Source organism: Calidris pugnax, unplaced genomic scaffold (assembly GCF_001431845.1).
Source record: "Calidris pugnax isolate Ruff unplaced genomic scaffold, ASM143184v1 scaffold41, whole genome shotgun sequence".
Lineage (NCBI taxonomy): Eukaryota > Metazoa > Chordata > Aves > Charadriiformes > Scolopacidae > Calidris > Calidris pugnax.
This window is the reverse complement of record NW_015094509.1, coordinates 2304379-2320811: the sequence shown is the minus strand read 5'-3', so window position 1 is coordinate 2320811 and position 16433 is coordinate 2304379. Positions and strand designations below refer to the sequence as shown.

Genomic DNA, 16433 nt, shown 5'->3' with positions numbered 1-16433 from the left:
CCCCCCCCCCCCCCCCCAAAAAACTAGCTCATTCTAGATATTCCTCTTCAGCTTCCCTCTGATTTGTGAGAGTGAAGAAAAAATAATGGGAGAAATGGGTGCTTGGCCTTTTGGATATTTCATGAGAAGGCTGTATTATTTATAAATAATTTATGACTTTGAAGCTCTACAGTTTCTCCCCAGGTTATATGTATTGTATAACTGAACTGTGTGATTTACCTTAAATTGCCCATCTGCCGTGCAGGGTGAATCTCTCTGTAGAAGTGCTGTTTCTCCCGTCCTGCGTGGCCTTCACTCCTGGATAAGAGATTTGCATAAAATGATTTCTTCATGTAAATATGCTCGGGCTCCAGCTCCAGCCTCTTGTTATAACATATGTACCAATCCCCTTGAATCGGGCTATCGCCTGCCTCGGTAATTGAATCTATTTGTTTGTGGCTGTAGTTTTGGGAATTAGCAGGGAGCAGGATGCATGCACCGACGTGCTCTTACTGCAGTCTTTGTAGCTTTACTTTATCCTAAGGCTTCTTTGAGAAAAAAAAAAACCCAACAGGTGAGGGTGGGGATGAGGGTGGGAGATGCTGCAGCTCAGGCGGGGGCCAGGGGGCTGAAGGGGGGTCCCTGGGAGCCTGGTTAACCCTGATAACCCTCCCTGGCTATCTGCCCTGGCCTGGAGGCAGGTCAGCCAGCCCCCCTGGGGACAGCTGGCCCAGCATCCTCACCACCAGTGGAGTTATAATGGTGTCATGGTACCTCTCTCCAAACGGCCCAAGGACGGAGCAGCCCATGTACCCCCCAGACCCCTCCTGCCCCCCTCTTGGGAGGTCTTGGCCTTGCATTTATACAATGTGGAGTGGTTTTCTCACACCCAGTCACTGGTTAAGGCTGAACATCTTCACTCGTGGCATCTCCTCCCTGGCCTCACTTTCTATGCTCTGGTTGACTTCTCCTTCTGTTCTTCCAGCTCCCTTTGTAGCCCTCTTGTCCCAGCTTCTGTGATCTTCCTGGCACCTCCTTGTTTCCCCTTTACCTAAAGCATGAATAAATGAGATAATGAGACACGGGCCGGTCATCCCAATTGCTTTGTATACATATGGATATGTATGCCCTAACCCATTCCCTTGTCTCTCATTTTTCTGTCCGTTGCTACAGCAGTCTCTGGAGGACAGGATTATCTTCTGGTGTGTATTTAGCACATCGTTGCTGCTGCTGTATGAATAGCATTGACTAATAGTATACATATTTTGAAAAACTAGGGCTGTATTGTAGTGTTCATTTGGGCTAGTAATGCCCACCAAACTGCCACGTAGCCTAGTTTGTCATCCCCATCAATAAAATGTTTTCCTGCATTCAGGCTGCATCGTTTTGTATTTTTGAAGTTGGGAGGAAGGATAAAATACAGTCGGTACAGCCTCTAATAATTCTTTAATGCTTTTCATACTAATGTTAATGTGTTCTGAATAACGGTTTATGGGAAAGATCTGCTAACTTAGGTAATGGTGATAGTATTTTGATCAGGTGTGTAGTAAATGCAGTAGTTGGAGGGTATTTTTTTTGAAGGCTTCTCCATCTTTTTATAATTACCAGATAGATAATATGAATTTGCCAGATCCAACGTGCTAATGATTGCCTTCCTTTTAGAGAGACAGAAATTATACACTAGCAGTGTATTTTAGAGCTTTTAGAGAGACAGAAATTATACACTAGCAGTGTCTGAATGAGATTCTGCTTTGGTAGTGTAATAAAACATACAATACCATGCTCTCTTGCCATTGCGTAAACATCCATGAATTTGTCCCCAGTCTTTCAACACAGAAAATAATGAAGATGAAGCTAAATTTACTTTAGGAGTACTTGAAAGGCTATTGATGGCTTGGGAATGCTGGGTTATCAATAGTTGATGAACTGTTTTGCTGTTGTCTGACATTTTTTAGGGGTGTCTCATGAATCATTTTCACATAAAAGGTAAATGCTCTTGCTGTCCAATTTTGCTCATTTTAAATTGCCACATTTTTCAGCTTTGTCTGCAGATTTCCTGAAGCAAGCTCTCTATGGCTGAGATGCAGGGTATTTTCTTAGCAAAATATCTTTTTTCAGCTGGCTCTGAACTGTGCTGCCTGATTAAAGGCAAGTCTGCTTAGATGGTAGCATGTGATGATCATCTGCTGTGCTCACTTGTGGTCTATGCCAGGCCATTATGAGGAAGGTAGAGAGAACTGTGTTTGGGTAATATTCTTAAATATATCACATACTATTGGTGCCTTGCAGTTGGGTCTGGACTAATGGGGAAGAACACATTTTTATTAGCTTGCATCTTGCTGTATCTCACTTTAAAAGAAATAATTTGTGGCCCCACCAATCCTTCTGTGATGAAGAGAGTTCTTTCCAGTATATATTTTCTTCTAAAATGTGGTCAGTGTGGGAGATTAAAGCAGAGGAGTGTGGAGATCCTTAGTCTTTCATACTGATTACCATGACATTGGGACTGTGTAGAGAAAGGAGCAGTCTGAGGTAGCAGGTCAACCTTCAGATTAAGAAGGAAAAAAAGCAAAAAGTGGTAGAAGCTGTAGCAACAATATTCCTGAATCTGCAGGAAATCATCTAATCCCTAGTCAATATGAAACACTCCTAAAATTAGCAGAGTTTTTGAACTCAGTTTCTTTGTTTCAGAAGTAAAGCAGTGCAGCCCCAAGGCAAGGAGTGGGGTGAATTTACTGGGATATTGCTACAGAAAGGTCTCTGGAACAGGAGACGGTAACCTCAGCTCTTTGGCTCAAAAGCTGTGAACCAGATCAGAGGTTGTTGGGGAGTACTCTGCAGGACATGGGGAAATTCTGGGAGAAAGCTTTTGTAAGCTAATTCTGTTTGATTTATTCTGAAAATTCTTAAGTTAGATACTGCTATTAATATTGAGTATTTTATACTGTTCAGTGTTTCAAGAAGGAGGTGAGGCTCAAGTTCTTCTGCTCTTCTTTCAAGGACCATGTAGTGAACTCTTGCTGAGTGTCTTCTTTTATCATAAGTCTTAGTAGCTGTACCAGTTGGACTAGCTAAGGTGAAGAATGAAATAAATCATTGCCTGAGGCTTTAAGGGTGCTTTGGGCACAGAATCCCTAGTTCCACCTAGTAGGTGGAACACCAGGAAATGGGGTTTTATGGTTTTGGACAACTGCTGCTTATTCTCTTGCCTTTCCTAGCTCCACACCATCCCGGATCTTCTCTTGAACTTGCTCTAGCCAATAACACGAAGTGAGACTTTATTGGAACGACTGCATCAGGCAGTGGTGAAGTCTCCCCCACACACTTTTCTCCCATAGCTAAGAGGCTGCTGTTGACATCTGAGTGTATTGCTGAGTTGCTTTAAAACCTACTTTGTACTGGGTCATGGGAAAGGTTTTCAGTGCAGTATTTTACCCTGATGCCTCTATAACTCTAGCAGCAGCAGCCTTCAGCAGCAGCACTTCTGCAGCTTTTTCAATAAAGAAATAAATCTCACAGTCATTTTCCTTGGGCTCTGCACACCAGTTCCATGAATTAAAATGCACAAAGAGAATACAGCATAAAGGGGGTGGTTGTGTACCTACCTTGTTACCATGGAAATAATTAAGGGCACATTTAGACTAGTGGACTCGGGAACATTAGTGTGTCCCTTCAACTTGTCTCTCTCTCTCCTCTGGTTTCTGCAGGAACAGCACCTTTGGGGTTCAAAGGGAGCCCCCCACACCCCTGCTGTGCTTGGCAGCCTCTGGAAAGCTGGGGAGGGCTGTAGTGACAAGGGTACCTGAGTATTTCTGGCAGGTTTTGGACCTTTGTTTACTTCAGTGGGTGTTTTTTTTTTCTCCTTCCATCACGAGCACCCAAAAGATCTGGCCAACCATCTCTCTTGCCTCCCATGCAGTTTGCCAGCCTTGTCCCTGTCTCATCCAGCAGAAGTTGAGGGTCATTTATTCCACCTCCGTGGTTGTACCTGGGAAACTAGTGCTCTACTAGCCGTGCTGGAGGCAGTGCAAGGATGGGAAGCATCAACACCCTGCAGAGCTGTAGCTGCCTCCTCACAGCCTCCGGGCAGATGCTGGGTGGGGGAGATTATGGGGCAGGCCTGTCTGGTTTTCCACCAGGAGCGTGGACAGATACAGTGTGCCATTCCACATGGCAGATCCTCGAGCCACTGGCATGTCCGAGAAAGGCAAGGTGAACCAAATCCACAGCTCATGTGAATTGATATAGTATCCTTAACAGGCACAGAGCATTATTGTTTCATAGCTTGAAAGAACTGTACTGTAACGTTATTACTCTCCTGGTTTGTGCTATTGGTGCCAGCAGAGCTGAGGAATGAAGCAAAGCAAAAGATACATTCTGGCCCAGTTGTCCCCGAAGTGTATATTTTACTGCGGCTATATGCCTGCACTCCTTCATGGACTTGGCTCTGGAGTAGAATATGCTTTAGTGGTACTGACTCTTCTGCATAGTTCTGCCATGGAGGACTCTTCTGACCTTCTCTTGACCAGATCTTTTTCTTTCCTCTTGTTTGTCTTTTCCTAAACTTTATTCTTGCCTCTTTTCCTCACTTTTGCAGCTCTCCTAGGTTCCTTCCACAGCCACTCTTCCTCTTCTGTCCATTTTCTCTTTTTGCCCAGATGGACATACATTTCTTTCCTGTCTCTCACTTGGCTCTCTGTGCTCGCCAGCCTCCCATGCAGCTCTCAGGTCTCTTTTACTGCAGCCTCAGCTCTGTGTCCTCCTGTCTCTGCCAAGCCAATGCTGGTCTCCCTTTGTACCAGCTGCCTATTGGATGGGTCTCAACTCACCCTGTTCTCATCCAAATAGTTCCTGATCTCACTGTCCTTTTTCAATCATTTTTTCCCCTCTTTAGCTTTTGCTTAGAGCCACTGACTCCATCACTTTCCTTTCTTGCTACTCTCTCACCCTCCTTCAGCCTTCTTTTCTCTCTGACTCCCCGGCCAAATTTCCTTGCCTATACTCATCCATCATCTTCCTCACATAACTCTCAGTCCCAGTTTCTCCATCTTTCTTACTTTTCTCCTTCTTCCTTACTCTTGTTCCTTTTTTTTCATAGGATTTTGCCTTTCCCATTTCAGAAGGCAGTAAAAAGCATCACTCAGACGTAAAGTTTTTTCCTAGGTCATGTCAAGTCCCGGCTTCAAAGAGTAAAAACAGTAGAGCTTCTCAAAGAAAAAGGATGCCAAGACCTTTTAACTTGGCCAGTGAAAAGTACTTTTGTTTGGCTTTATTTTCAGCAACATGTGCGTGGTTATAATAGAGATGCCTAAAATGCCATTTAGCAAGAGGCTGCATTTTTTAACAGTTGGAAGTGGCTCTGGAAAGGGGGAAATGCCAGACAGCTGTAATAAGCAGCACTGCTGCCAGCCTCACCTCTGGTACTTATCATCAGGAAATGCCATTACAGTCCTCCAAGTCCTTTTTTTTCAACATGTTGGCAGCTATGTAGTATTGGGAAGATTTTGTGTGATTCTGTGAATTTTACAAGGCTCCCAACAGAGTCAGTTGTCCAAGGGGCAGGAGATGCGTAAGCAGTGAACTGCTGCCTGCCTTGGTGGCTTGTCAGAGTCATCTGGGGAGTGAGAGCCCCACTTTGGAGTTGAACATTGTTTAGGAGTCCCTTGATGGCAGGACTGCGTGCATGTGTGTATATTTATTTAATATCTAGCTCCTAATCATCCTTGCTCCAAGACTAGTTCTCTATATGTAAATAATTAAAAAAAAAGACACTTAAGAAATTACAGGAGCCTGTATCACCATAGCCTTCCCATTTTTTAGAAGGGTCGGACTGGGATGCTGATATCCAGAAGAGGCTTGGTGGTACTGCGGAAAATCCACAACTGTTGAAATAGAATTTTGGATTTTTAATGGATAAACTCGGAGAGCAATTCCGCCAGCCTTATATTGTACAAGGTCTGTCTGTCATGTTGTACTTTTTCTGAGATAGTAAAAGGAAGACATGATCCCCAGTGAGTTAATAAGAATAATTCTTCATGCTGGGGAAGAAAAGGAAAAGGAAAAATGAACTGCCTAAGATTTGGCTGTGACATTTAAGGTCTAAATCTGAGTTTGTCTGCGTAATTTATCTTTGAGTATTTGCAGAAGGGAGAGCAGGAGAATATGAACGAGGGCATCTCAGTTATGTCTGAGCTTTCTGATAGATGAAGAGAATTTTTGGCGACTCCATCTAGCTGGAAGGTCCATCAGTGTGATCTCTCCTCTGGCAGATGGAAGATAACACTGGGATTATCAAAGCATGGGAATTACTCCAGCGCAGTATCACCCTGAGATACCACTTTCTTTCAGAGTGATAGGTGATGTTTCTGGGATGTTAGAGAGAGCTGATTTCCCCCTGCTGCGCTGAACATGTGTATACCAGATTTAATTTTTTTGGCACCTTATCCACCTTTTCTATCTGTTGCCGGTGAGGAGCGAAATGAAAATACAAAGTACCTTGTAGAGAACATAGCAAGTACAAAGGGATTGAAGGAAAAGGATGTGTTTATCCGCTTCATGAATATTTCTTTTACAATCTGCTTGGATCCATGGAGTTCCTGTGAAATACTTTTTGAAACATCTAAAAGATGATTAGGCTGACATTAATTGAAGTCTTCCCTGAATGCAGAGGTTCTTTTTCAAAGAGTGTAGCAATTTTTATTTCCTACTTCTGTTGGCTTTGTGCTTGCACAGGTTTGCAGCATCCCATTGAGGGATACTGCACCTCTGTCAAGACTTCCCATTCAACATGCAGCGTTACGTGTGAACCTACCAGCAGCCCTGCATCCAGGTCTTCCTTTAATTTCTAGGAATTTGATCCAGCTAATTCTTGTGAGCATGAGAAGTTAACTCATGGAGCCAATGTCAGCCTTCTGTGAACTGCCTACCACTTTGGCATGTTACTTGTGTGTAACAGCCTGTCAGTCCTTGCTCAGAGGGAGAACAAGAGGAGACTCTGCAGCCAAGGGAATCACGGTTCAACGGGGTTTTCTCTGGTGCCTGGGGAAACATGGGCTGAGAAAGGCAGTCTCTACCGTTTCCTGCACTGGAGCATGTTCTAGTCCATAGGAGGAGGATCCACATGCCACAAGGCCCTTTTGGGGGATGGCTGCATTCCAGGTGAAACTGGAGCACCATGGTAATTCTTCAGCCTGTGCTGGTTTCTCATCTGCTTTTCCCCGCGGTTGCACATCATGTTGAGTCACTTGAAATCCAGCTGCTTTGACCAGCTGTTTGCTGGTGAAAGGGGTGGAAGGAACGCCTTATGAGGAATAGCTAAGGACTTTGGGCTTGTATGGTTTGGAGAAATGGATCCTGAGGAGCATTGCTCTCTACAACGTCCTGAGGAGCAACATGGAAAGGGAGGTGCTGATCTCTTCTTCTTGGGATCCAGTGACAGGACACACGGGAATGGTTCAAATCTGTGTCAATGGAGGTTCAGACTGGATATTAGTAAGCATTTCTTTACAGAGAGGGTGGTCAAAGCCTGGAGCAGGCTTCCTAAGGAAGTCATTGGTGCCCCAAGCCCCATCAATGTTTAAGAGGCATGCCCTTAATAACATGCTTTAACTTTTTATCAGCCCTGAAGTGGTCAGGAAGTTGGAGTAGATGATTTGTTGTAGGTCCCTTGCAGCTGAACTAGTCTAATATTTTACAGTCTAGACACTGGCTCTGCAGTGGTAATGACACGTGGCAGATCATGAGGTTGTCAAAAGCCCTGCCTGTGAGAGCGTAGTTGCCTCAGTCACCGCTCCCCTTGCCCTAGGAGAAAGTCATTTGAGGTAGCCCTTTCCTACATGCAGACTGGGGCTTTCCCAGTTTAACCACGTGTATCATCCCAGCTCAGGGTAGAGAGTTATTGGTCTGAGTCACCTCTGTCCAAATTCATCAAGATGTGTAGAAGTCATCCTTGTTGATAGGAAATACTCATGTAGGGTGTCTCACTGTCCATCCATATGGGTCCTTATGTATGAACCTGCTCCTTTTACCACATAACTACAGTAGCCCTTGTTCTTCTGAAACCTGGGGCAAATCAGGAACAGTTTGGTTTTGGGCAGGGTTTCTAAAGTGAGGTTGTACAAAGCCCCATCCAGCCTGGCCTTGAACCCCTCCAGGGAAGTGCATCTTGCTATCCATCCTATCGCTGCCCGTTTCATTTTGCCTCTTGCTTAATCCTGGTTTTCAACATGAAATTCTTAATCATAGCTTATGTCATATCTTCAGGAAATGCCATTATAGTCATCTCACCGTTGGTTTTTTGCTGTCTTTCGGTGCTTGCCAGCATGAAACAATATGGAGAAGACACTGTAAACATCTGAGGTTCCAAATGTCAAACCTCAAGATCCTGTTACAAAGAAGTTAGGACAGCAGCTGGGTTGCTCTACAAGCTTTGATTAAAATAAACATATTTACTGCTTCTTAAATATTTTCATTGTTTTATTTTAATATTTATAAAACTTCTCATGCCTTAAGTAACTTTTGTAAATTTACATTTCTATTAATACTCTAAAATGGCTGTGTGTAATTGGCATGTGATTAACACATTTAATGGAGTTTCAGTCTTGAATGTGCTTCCTTTGGCACTCTTTCTGGTTTTTTTTTTCTTTTTGCTCTTCATGTTGGCCACCTGAGACACTTCCTGATTTTTTTTGGCATAATATTAACTTTGATTTCGTAGTTGATAGCATTATTATTTTGTCAAATAACCTGATAAATTGTTGCAGCAAGACTGCAGCAGCAGCCAAAAGCACTGATGCTTTCTAATGGCGCACTTTACCTCTGCTCTATTATCACTGCCCATTTCATTATTTGCAAGTTGATTACAGCTGCATTTCTCAGGGGCTATGAAATATTCAGCAGCCTGGACTAGCCCGGGGAGAATCGCAGCCTTTGCAGCTGAACACCTCAAAGGCAAAGAGGAACCAAAAACTTCTCATATTTTAAAACTGATGGGGCAATTCCTTCTCTGCATTAGCTTTCCCATGATGCTGCCTTAGAGGTGCACGGTAATTAAAAAATCCCACTTTACTTATGCTTTTCATTGGATGGGGGGACAAACAAGAATAAATACACAGCTAACCCATTTCTGCTGTTCTTGTCTGGCTACAGCAAAGAAGGAAAGAGCCGTTGGTATAATTGGTTGCCTGTGTGTCAGTGTGAGGCAATTGCCATTCTGGGTGGAGTTGGGAAAAAAGCCCTCTGTTAAGGGCAAAAATTAACACTGCCGGTTATGTTCTCACACTTTCTCTCTCGAGGACCAGCCAGCAATGATTGACTGAAATGTGCAATATTTTTACCAAGTAGGAAACAGATAAGATTTTTATAAACAGGATACTTCATCATTAAAGTAAAGAAACAATTGCTTTGACCTTGACACTGAATGAGTAAGGCCAGCATTGTGATAATTGAGAATGTAGCTAAGCAACAGTTCTCCAGGAGCTTGCACTGCTTTATTTTTAGTAGACTACAACAGTAGGGTGGGGGGGAGGGAGCGAATGAGCAAAGCAACTGGTTAATGCTTACAAAAAAGAAATTATTTCTGCCTTTGTGCAAAAAGTTGGAGTTGTAATATGCGCTTATACCGATTCTGAATTTGGGTTTATGTCAAAAGAAAATAATTGAATCAGTATATCCTTCTGTGGTCTGAGCAGGAGGAGGACCTGACAGAGTCCCTGATTTTTTAAGCTGCTTTAGAGACAAGTCTCTTCTGAAAATTAATGGTGTAGAAGAAATGGGATATTCCTTCAAAAATAGTCTATTTCATATCTATTTCTGCTTACTTTGGCAGTAATTAGGTTTCCTAATTTTATTGGTTAGCACAGCCTAATTTATTTGAAAAGCTGGACAGTAGTTTTAACTAAATTAATTTGGAAAGTCCTTTAAATAAGTTCTTGCAACCACTTGCTGTAGATATGCTCTAACTTGAGATTAAACTAGTCTTAGAATACTATATTAAGCCTCTTCCCTACAAAGTTTAAGATATAAGACCCTTTAAATCTGAAATAAACATCCAGGGAAAGGAAAGTACTTTCTCCTAGCCAAGTCAATTTACAAACCAAGTTGGTTTAATTTTTCACCTAGGCAATATTAAAAAACGTCAGTCTGAGAAGTTCAACATTTTTATTATGTAGGCATTGCAGGATTGATTGCAACCACATGGCCACTTCATTATCCCATAAGTAAAAGTACATGTTGCAAGACTAATGGGAAGTTTGCAATCTCTTCACCTCTCTCTGTTCATGGTAAATCTCTCATCGCTGACTTGGATGCTCTTTCTTTAGATACCAAACCAATACAATTACTAAGTAACAGTAAGTTTCTGCTTATAAAACTCAAGCAGCTGCAGAAATGTCTTTGAAGATACCGTCACTGCATGGGTATAAACTACTGTAACTTTACATACAGGAGCCTTTAATTCTGATTTAGTCTGTGAAATCCACATTATTGGCAACATTACATAGGTGAGAATAAAAGTCTTGATTTTCAGCCTAACTTCTTTATCAGATCTCTGAAAGTCAGAAAATGGTTAACAGACAACAAATAACAAAAAAAAATTTAAAAACTGCATTGGTTGCTCTCAAGTATTTTGAATATAGGAAGGAAACCATTTTCTGAAATACTTTTCTCTGGGTATGATTTTAAATTTGAAGAAACAGTAGATAATGTATATTGCCTGTTATAATCTCATAGTGTCGCTAATGGCATTCAGAATTGTGAATTCTTTCTTTTTTTTTTTTTTCCTAGGAGGAAACATTTGTCAATATCATATATCAATTGAACATCAAGGTCTCCAGAGACTCCAAGGTAATTATTTAAGCAACTGCTTTTTGTTTCCCGTTGTGGTCAGCTTGGCTTTAGTTCAATTTTGTGAGGAACCCTGTAATTTATGAAAGTGCTAAGCAATTAAACTGGGTAGCAGCAGTGTGACAAGTAGCTTTTGCAGAACTTGTTGTTTACAGCTTCACGGTCTGTGATGTGCTGTGTGAGATGCCAGTGAGTGTGTATAAAATAAAGACACGGTACCTTTTGAAAATGCAGTTGTTGTTTTCATGTCTTAAAAAGCTGCAGTGCCAGTCCCAGCTGAAAGGCAGAATCAGCTGGATATGGTTTTGTTGATGGTCCTTCAGAAAGCTGTTCCTTATTCCTCAGCATCCCAGTCTTCTAGCTGGTTGTCTTCCTGGAGCTGTATGAGAGGCACCATGTGCTCTGCTTTGCAGCGCTGGCCCAGGCTTTCCTGCCCCATTTGATGGGAATGTTGGTTGGTGGGTCTGTTTTGGTCAAGCAGAGTGATGACTGCCTCAGTGGAAATTGCTGTCTTTCTTTGCTCACTTTGCCAAGTTCTTAAAAGCCAGTTCTGCTGTTGCAATTACTGCGGATGCCACAGATCTATACATCACCTTTGCGTGTTTCAAAGCCTGTTTTGAAAGCCTAGCAAAGGAGGTCTCTGTTGGTATGGACAGAAAATAAATAACAAAAGAGACAGCTGGGGGTTCATATTTCATGTTCAAGTTATAAAGCCACTCCACTGTGGAGGGTATGGAAAAGAATACTGTGGTTAGGAAGTTAGTCTGGGCATGCAGCCTGCAAGGCATGCCTGGTACCTTTGCATGGAGACCGATGAGATCAAGCCTTCATTATGTGTTTGCATTCATTTAGGTCTGATGAGATTTGAGCAACAGCAAATTTATATTGAGTTGCCACTTAAAGAAATAACATCTTCCAACACCTAGCAGCTGGTGAATTTTCAAACACTGCAATTCTTTTTTTTCCCAAGGATCCCAGCCCTTGCTGGGTGGCTGTTTCTAATAAGTGATGATCTGGTACTGGACCAGAGCTGGTTGTGTGTAACACACTCAGTTTGGGACTGAGTTGAGAAATACTGGGAAGATTCTAAGTCCTTTCCTTAGTGCAATGATATCCTTAAAACTTTCTGTGGAATCAGTGCTTTGCTAATGCATACCATGCAGGTGGTCTTTACTTCCAATGCGTTGCTAAGATGATCGATAGTAAGGAACCTTGGAGGTAACCACATTGCACTAACTGACCTGGCTGGTGCATGGTCCTAGGTTTCCTAAAGGAAAGTTGGTTTGCTCAGATGAGCTTACTGGTTTAACTTTGCTTTTCCAGAAGCTGAGAGCACACCTCTGGTAGTGTACTCGGTTACCACAACTCGTCTGACCAGTTACCTCCTAAGCTACAGTGACTGGTTGTACCGGTTTGTGTGAATACACTCCGAGTCCCTCTCTCAGTCTCATTTTGTTATCTGTACATAGTAAAAGAGATGCTTCCATCCCAAATCACAAGACCATGAGAAGTGCATAAATATAACTGACATATGATCAATGGAAACATTGCTTCTTGGTAGCATTAGCATCTTTAAAATTAACATAGAAATAAATAAGCTTTATCAGACACAACGCAGAATTAATATAAAGTCAATTTAATATCACACATGCTTATGGAGTCTTACCTTGTGGAAGCCAGAGTGTTGTCACAGTTGTCTTTAAATCTGTCAAAGATGAAGCATTTTAGTTCTGAATTCTCATTCTCTGTAAGAGATACTCAGATCTGGAAATGAAACACCTCTGAAAGGTGAGGGGGTTTTCTGTTTCTTCTCTGTTGAATAGCTCATCATTTTGGAAATTTTTTTTGCAATAAAAATGTGTTGATGACTCTGCTGCATGTCTAAGGAACCTGGAAAACCTGAATTCTTGCATGGGAAATCAGAAATTACAAACAGGTTATCATGCCATGTAATCCTCCATCAGTGTTAGATGGCCACGCGGTGCCATCTGAGTACAGCTATAGGTCCAGCAAATTTTCCTTCCGGTTCAAAAAAGTTGGGAATCTTGGAGTTAAAATAATAATAATAAAAAAGATATGGATTTACTTATCTGATCCCATTTATGGTACAAGCCCAGAAAACAGTTGTTTGGCCTTGAGTGAGGCTGGAAGGTGAAGACAGGATCCATTCAACCAGCTTTGGTGAGGAAACAGTATTGAATTGTAGCCTGGCAGTGTGGGATTTTTGACTGTGTAAAAAAACAAAGAAAAAAGCCCAACCAAAACCAAACCACCCCACCCCCCAAAAAAATAAAAATACACCCAAAACCCAAAACCCCAACCAACCTCTCCATGGATTGATAAGCTCACAGCTCTGGTTTAGCTCTGAAGGAAGTAGTTTCAGATGGAGGTGGGGAAGGCAAGTGTGGCCAGTGATAAAGGAGATGGGTGGACTGAGGACTTCTTTCAGCCAGTCAGGCTGCTGAGGGTCTCTCAGTGTGGAACCACATCTCCAGGTGCTGGATGCACACAAGGGTCTGGGTGTTTCACTGAAGAGTCCCTCCCCTGAGGTTGGTAGGACTCTGCCACATCAAGGGCGAGAGGTTACAGTCACTCTCAGTTTTAGGAAGCATAATTATTCATTTAAATAACATAAAATGCGTAAGAAAGTGTGGGTCAAGTAGTTGTTGGTGAAGTGTCTAAGTTGAAGTGGTCCTGTTCCCCCAGGCTTGGCAGAAATAGGTGTCGTGCAGTTGTTTTGTTACAAGCAGAGGAAAGTTGGTTTCCTGTGGTTTCCTGTGGTAGCTGTTGTGGGGCTCGGAAGCTGTGAGGGGTGGAGAGAGGGGCCAGGGTCTCTCGGGTAGGTCTCTGTAGCAGGACAGCTGAGGGATTTGCAGGCCCTCCCCTGCAAACCTGTGTCTTCTGCAGGACACTCAGGCCTGGTGGGACATGTTTGATGGTCATGTTTGGGCTTCTTGGTGGGCCGCCATGTTCCCTATGTCTCAGCTCTGGGTTGCCTGGCCTGGTGGTGGCCTGGTGGAGGCAGAAGGCATGCGGCTGAAGGAAAGGGTGAGTCAGGTGCCGATAGCAGAGGGCTTGCTGGCTTGGGAGCACTCTCCAAGAAAGGGGGAGCGCCATCAGGAGCCCAGCCATGCCAGCCGCTGGAAAGGCAGCGCCAAGGGATGAAGAGGTGCTTCTCAGAGCTGTTTCACTGCATGGGACGTGTGGTTCGGTGCTTAAAATTTACAGCTTGCCTGTGTGGGCAGTTGCTGAGGCATATCTGCTCTGCTTTCGGTTTCCATCCTGCCCACTTCCCTGATAGTGTTAGCGTGCGAACAGTCTACTGCCCAGGGGCTTGGGGTTTGTGTATATTCAGCATAAATAAAAACCATACAAGTTTCAGCCTGAGCATTCTCCGCCTCACCTATGTGGGTTTGAGGGGGTGGATGGTTTGGGGTTTTTTTCTTTTGTTTGTGGGCTTTTTTGTTGGGTGGGGTGTTTTTTTTTGGTTGCTGTTTCTGTTTTTTTCTGGAAAGCCCCCTCTCCTTGTCTTTAGCGTTTCACAGAGTTGGTAAAAACATATTCTCTCTGTGTTGACGCTAATGGGCTCCACTATGTTGGCTGGTGTGAGCCTCCATTCATCTCTGCTGCTGGCAGTGGTGGCTTCTGCACCTCGGCAGGTTTCCTTCCCCAGGACGTCAGGTTTTTCCTCTGCTGTCCTTAGCTCGCCCTTCCAGATGGCTGCCTCTCCTGCATGAGTGAGCACCCCTGGGGCAAGGGCAGTCAGCTACAGCTCCTCAGCCTTAGAATAGTGATAAATGCATGAAGTTAGGGCTACAAAGATGGTGAGGGGCCTGGAGCATCTCCCTTATGAGGAGAGGCTGAGAGACTTGGGTCTTTTTAGTCTAGAGGCTGAGGGGGGATCTGATCAATGCCTATAAATACTTAAAGGGAGGGGGTCAGGAGGCCAGGGACAGTGTTTTTTCAGTGCTGCCCAGGGACAGGACAAGAGGAAATGGGCACAAACTTGAATAGAAGAAGTTCCACCTAAACATGAGGAGGAACTTTTACTTTGAGGGTGACAGAGCCCTGGCAGAGGCTGCCCAGGGAGGTGGTGGAGTCTCCTTCTCTGGAGACATTCAAACCCACCTGGACACGTTCCTGTGCAACCTGCTCTGGGGGGACCTGCTCCGGCAGAGCGTTGGACTGGATGATCTCCAGAGGCCCCTTCCAACCCCATGTGATTCTGTGATTCTGTGAAGTTTGTGCTTTTCATCACACTGAAGGCAACAGGAGGAGCTGCCTGGTCAGTGTGGTCCTGAGGGGAGGATCCACACTGGAAGGCCTGCGTAACAGCAGGGAGGGTGGTGGTGAAAAAAAACTCCTCAAGAGCAATGGCCCTGGGGTGGATGTTGGTGATGCCAAGTCAGGCATCTCAGAGGACATTCATGGGCCTGACTGCAGTTTGCCGTCTTGCCTTGACCTCCTCATTTTCTTCCTCCTTTGCTGTTTGCATGGCCATGCTGCTGATCCTGGGCTGCTGGCAGAGAGCACCAGCAGCTTGTCCCCTGTCCCAAAATAACCCAGCCACTTCCTCGTGGGTTTCCAGCATGAGGTGGACGTTTGCTAGGAACACGATGGGAAGGCAGCAATTTTGAGGAGGTGAGGATCTGTGAGGCTTTGGCTGGGAAAGGGAGGTGACACTCGCCACCAGCAGGTGTTACCAAGGACAGCCCTCTGCTTTGTTTATAACCATATGCTAGCTAAAATGTTCTTTGCTTCCTACTAACCTTCTTGCTGTGTGAGAAAATAGTTAATTACTGAACTTCTTACTGTGTGAGAAAATAGTCGGTCACCGAGCTGGTAGTGATAAGGATGGGATAATGACAAGAAGTCATTCATCACCTCAAGGTTCTCTCATATGTCTAAATAACTCCTGTACCAATTAGGACAGAGCTGTGGCTACTTCAAGGAACATCCTTATCGTCCCCAAGAAGCTGGCAAACTTACAGTAAACTTTTGCTGTCCTGAGATGACTCGATACCTTAGAAGAGTGAGGTGAGGAAGGGTGTCCCTGCCCAAACGACCACCGAGGAGCTCACGCCTGCGCAGGAGCCTTTTGCTGACGCTGCAAAACTTAATACACATGTGCAAAAGGGCTGTTGGGTCATCCTAATGAATACATAAGCCTCGTGGAGTTATGGATTAGGTGATTTAGGTCAAATTATGAGAATATGTGATCAGGTAGATGCCACTTTATTGCTCAGGTAGCTCAGCTTTTATAGACAATTCCCAGGTGATGCCTTTATAGTGGACTATTATTAGCAGGTGATAACTAGTTACATGCTTTTGTAGTTGGCTATTATTAGCCGTTTACACACAGAGTCTTTTCTTTTTTTTTTATTCTACTCAAGGTTCCACTTATCAGCACATTCAGAAGACAGCTACTACTTTTCTGCCAGCTTCATTAGTTTACAAATCACAACTTAACCGTTTAGTAACCTCGAGGCCTGCACTGTTGTCAAGGGCCTGGACTATTGTCAGAGGCCTATTGTCAACAGCTGCCCAGAGCTTGGGGTGCTCAGAGGCTGACCATTGATTTCTAAGAATTCTCCCACATGAGTCTTTTGGGT

General features: G+C 43.8%; 1 protein-coding gene across 1 annotated transcript in view; it reads left to right on the top strand.

The window, feature by feature from the left end:
• The window catches only part of PAG1 (phosphoprotein membrane anchor with glycosphingolipid microdomains 1), a 127031-nt gene that overhangs the window by 19009 nt on the left and 91589 nt on the right, over positions 1–16433 (top strand). Inside the window, exon 2 of the mRNA XM_014965616.1 lies at positions 10762–10821. The gene's annotated coding sequence lies outside the window, so the exon portion shown is untranslated. The remainder of the gene's footprint in view (positions 1–10761; positions 10822–16433) is intronic.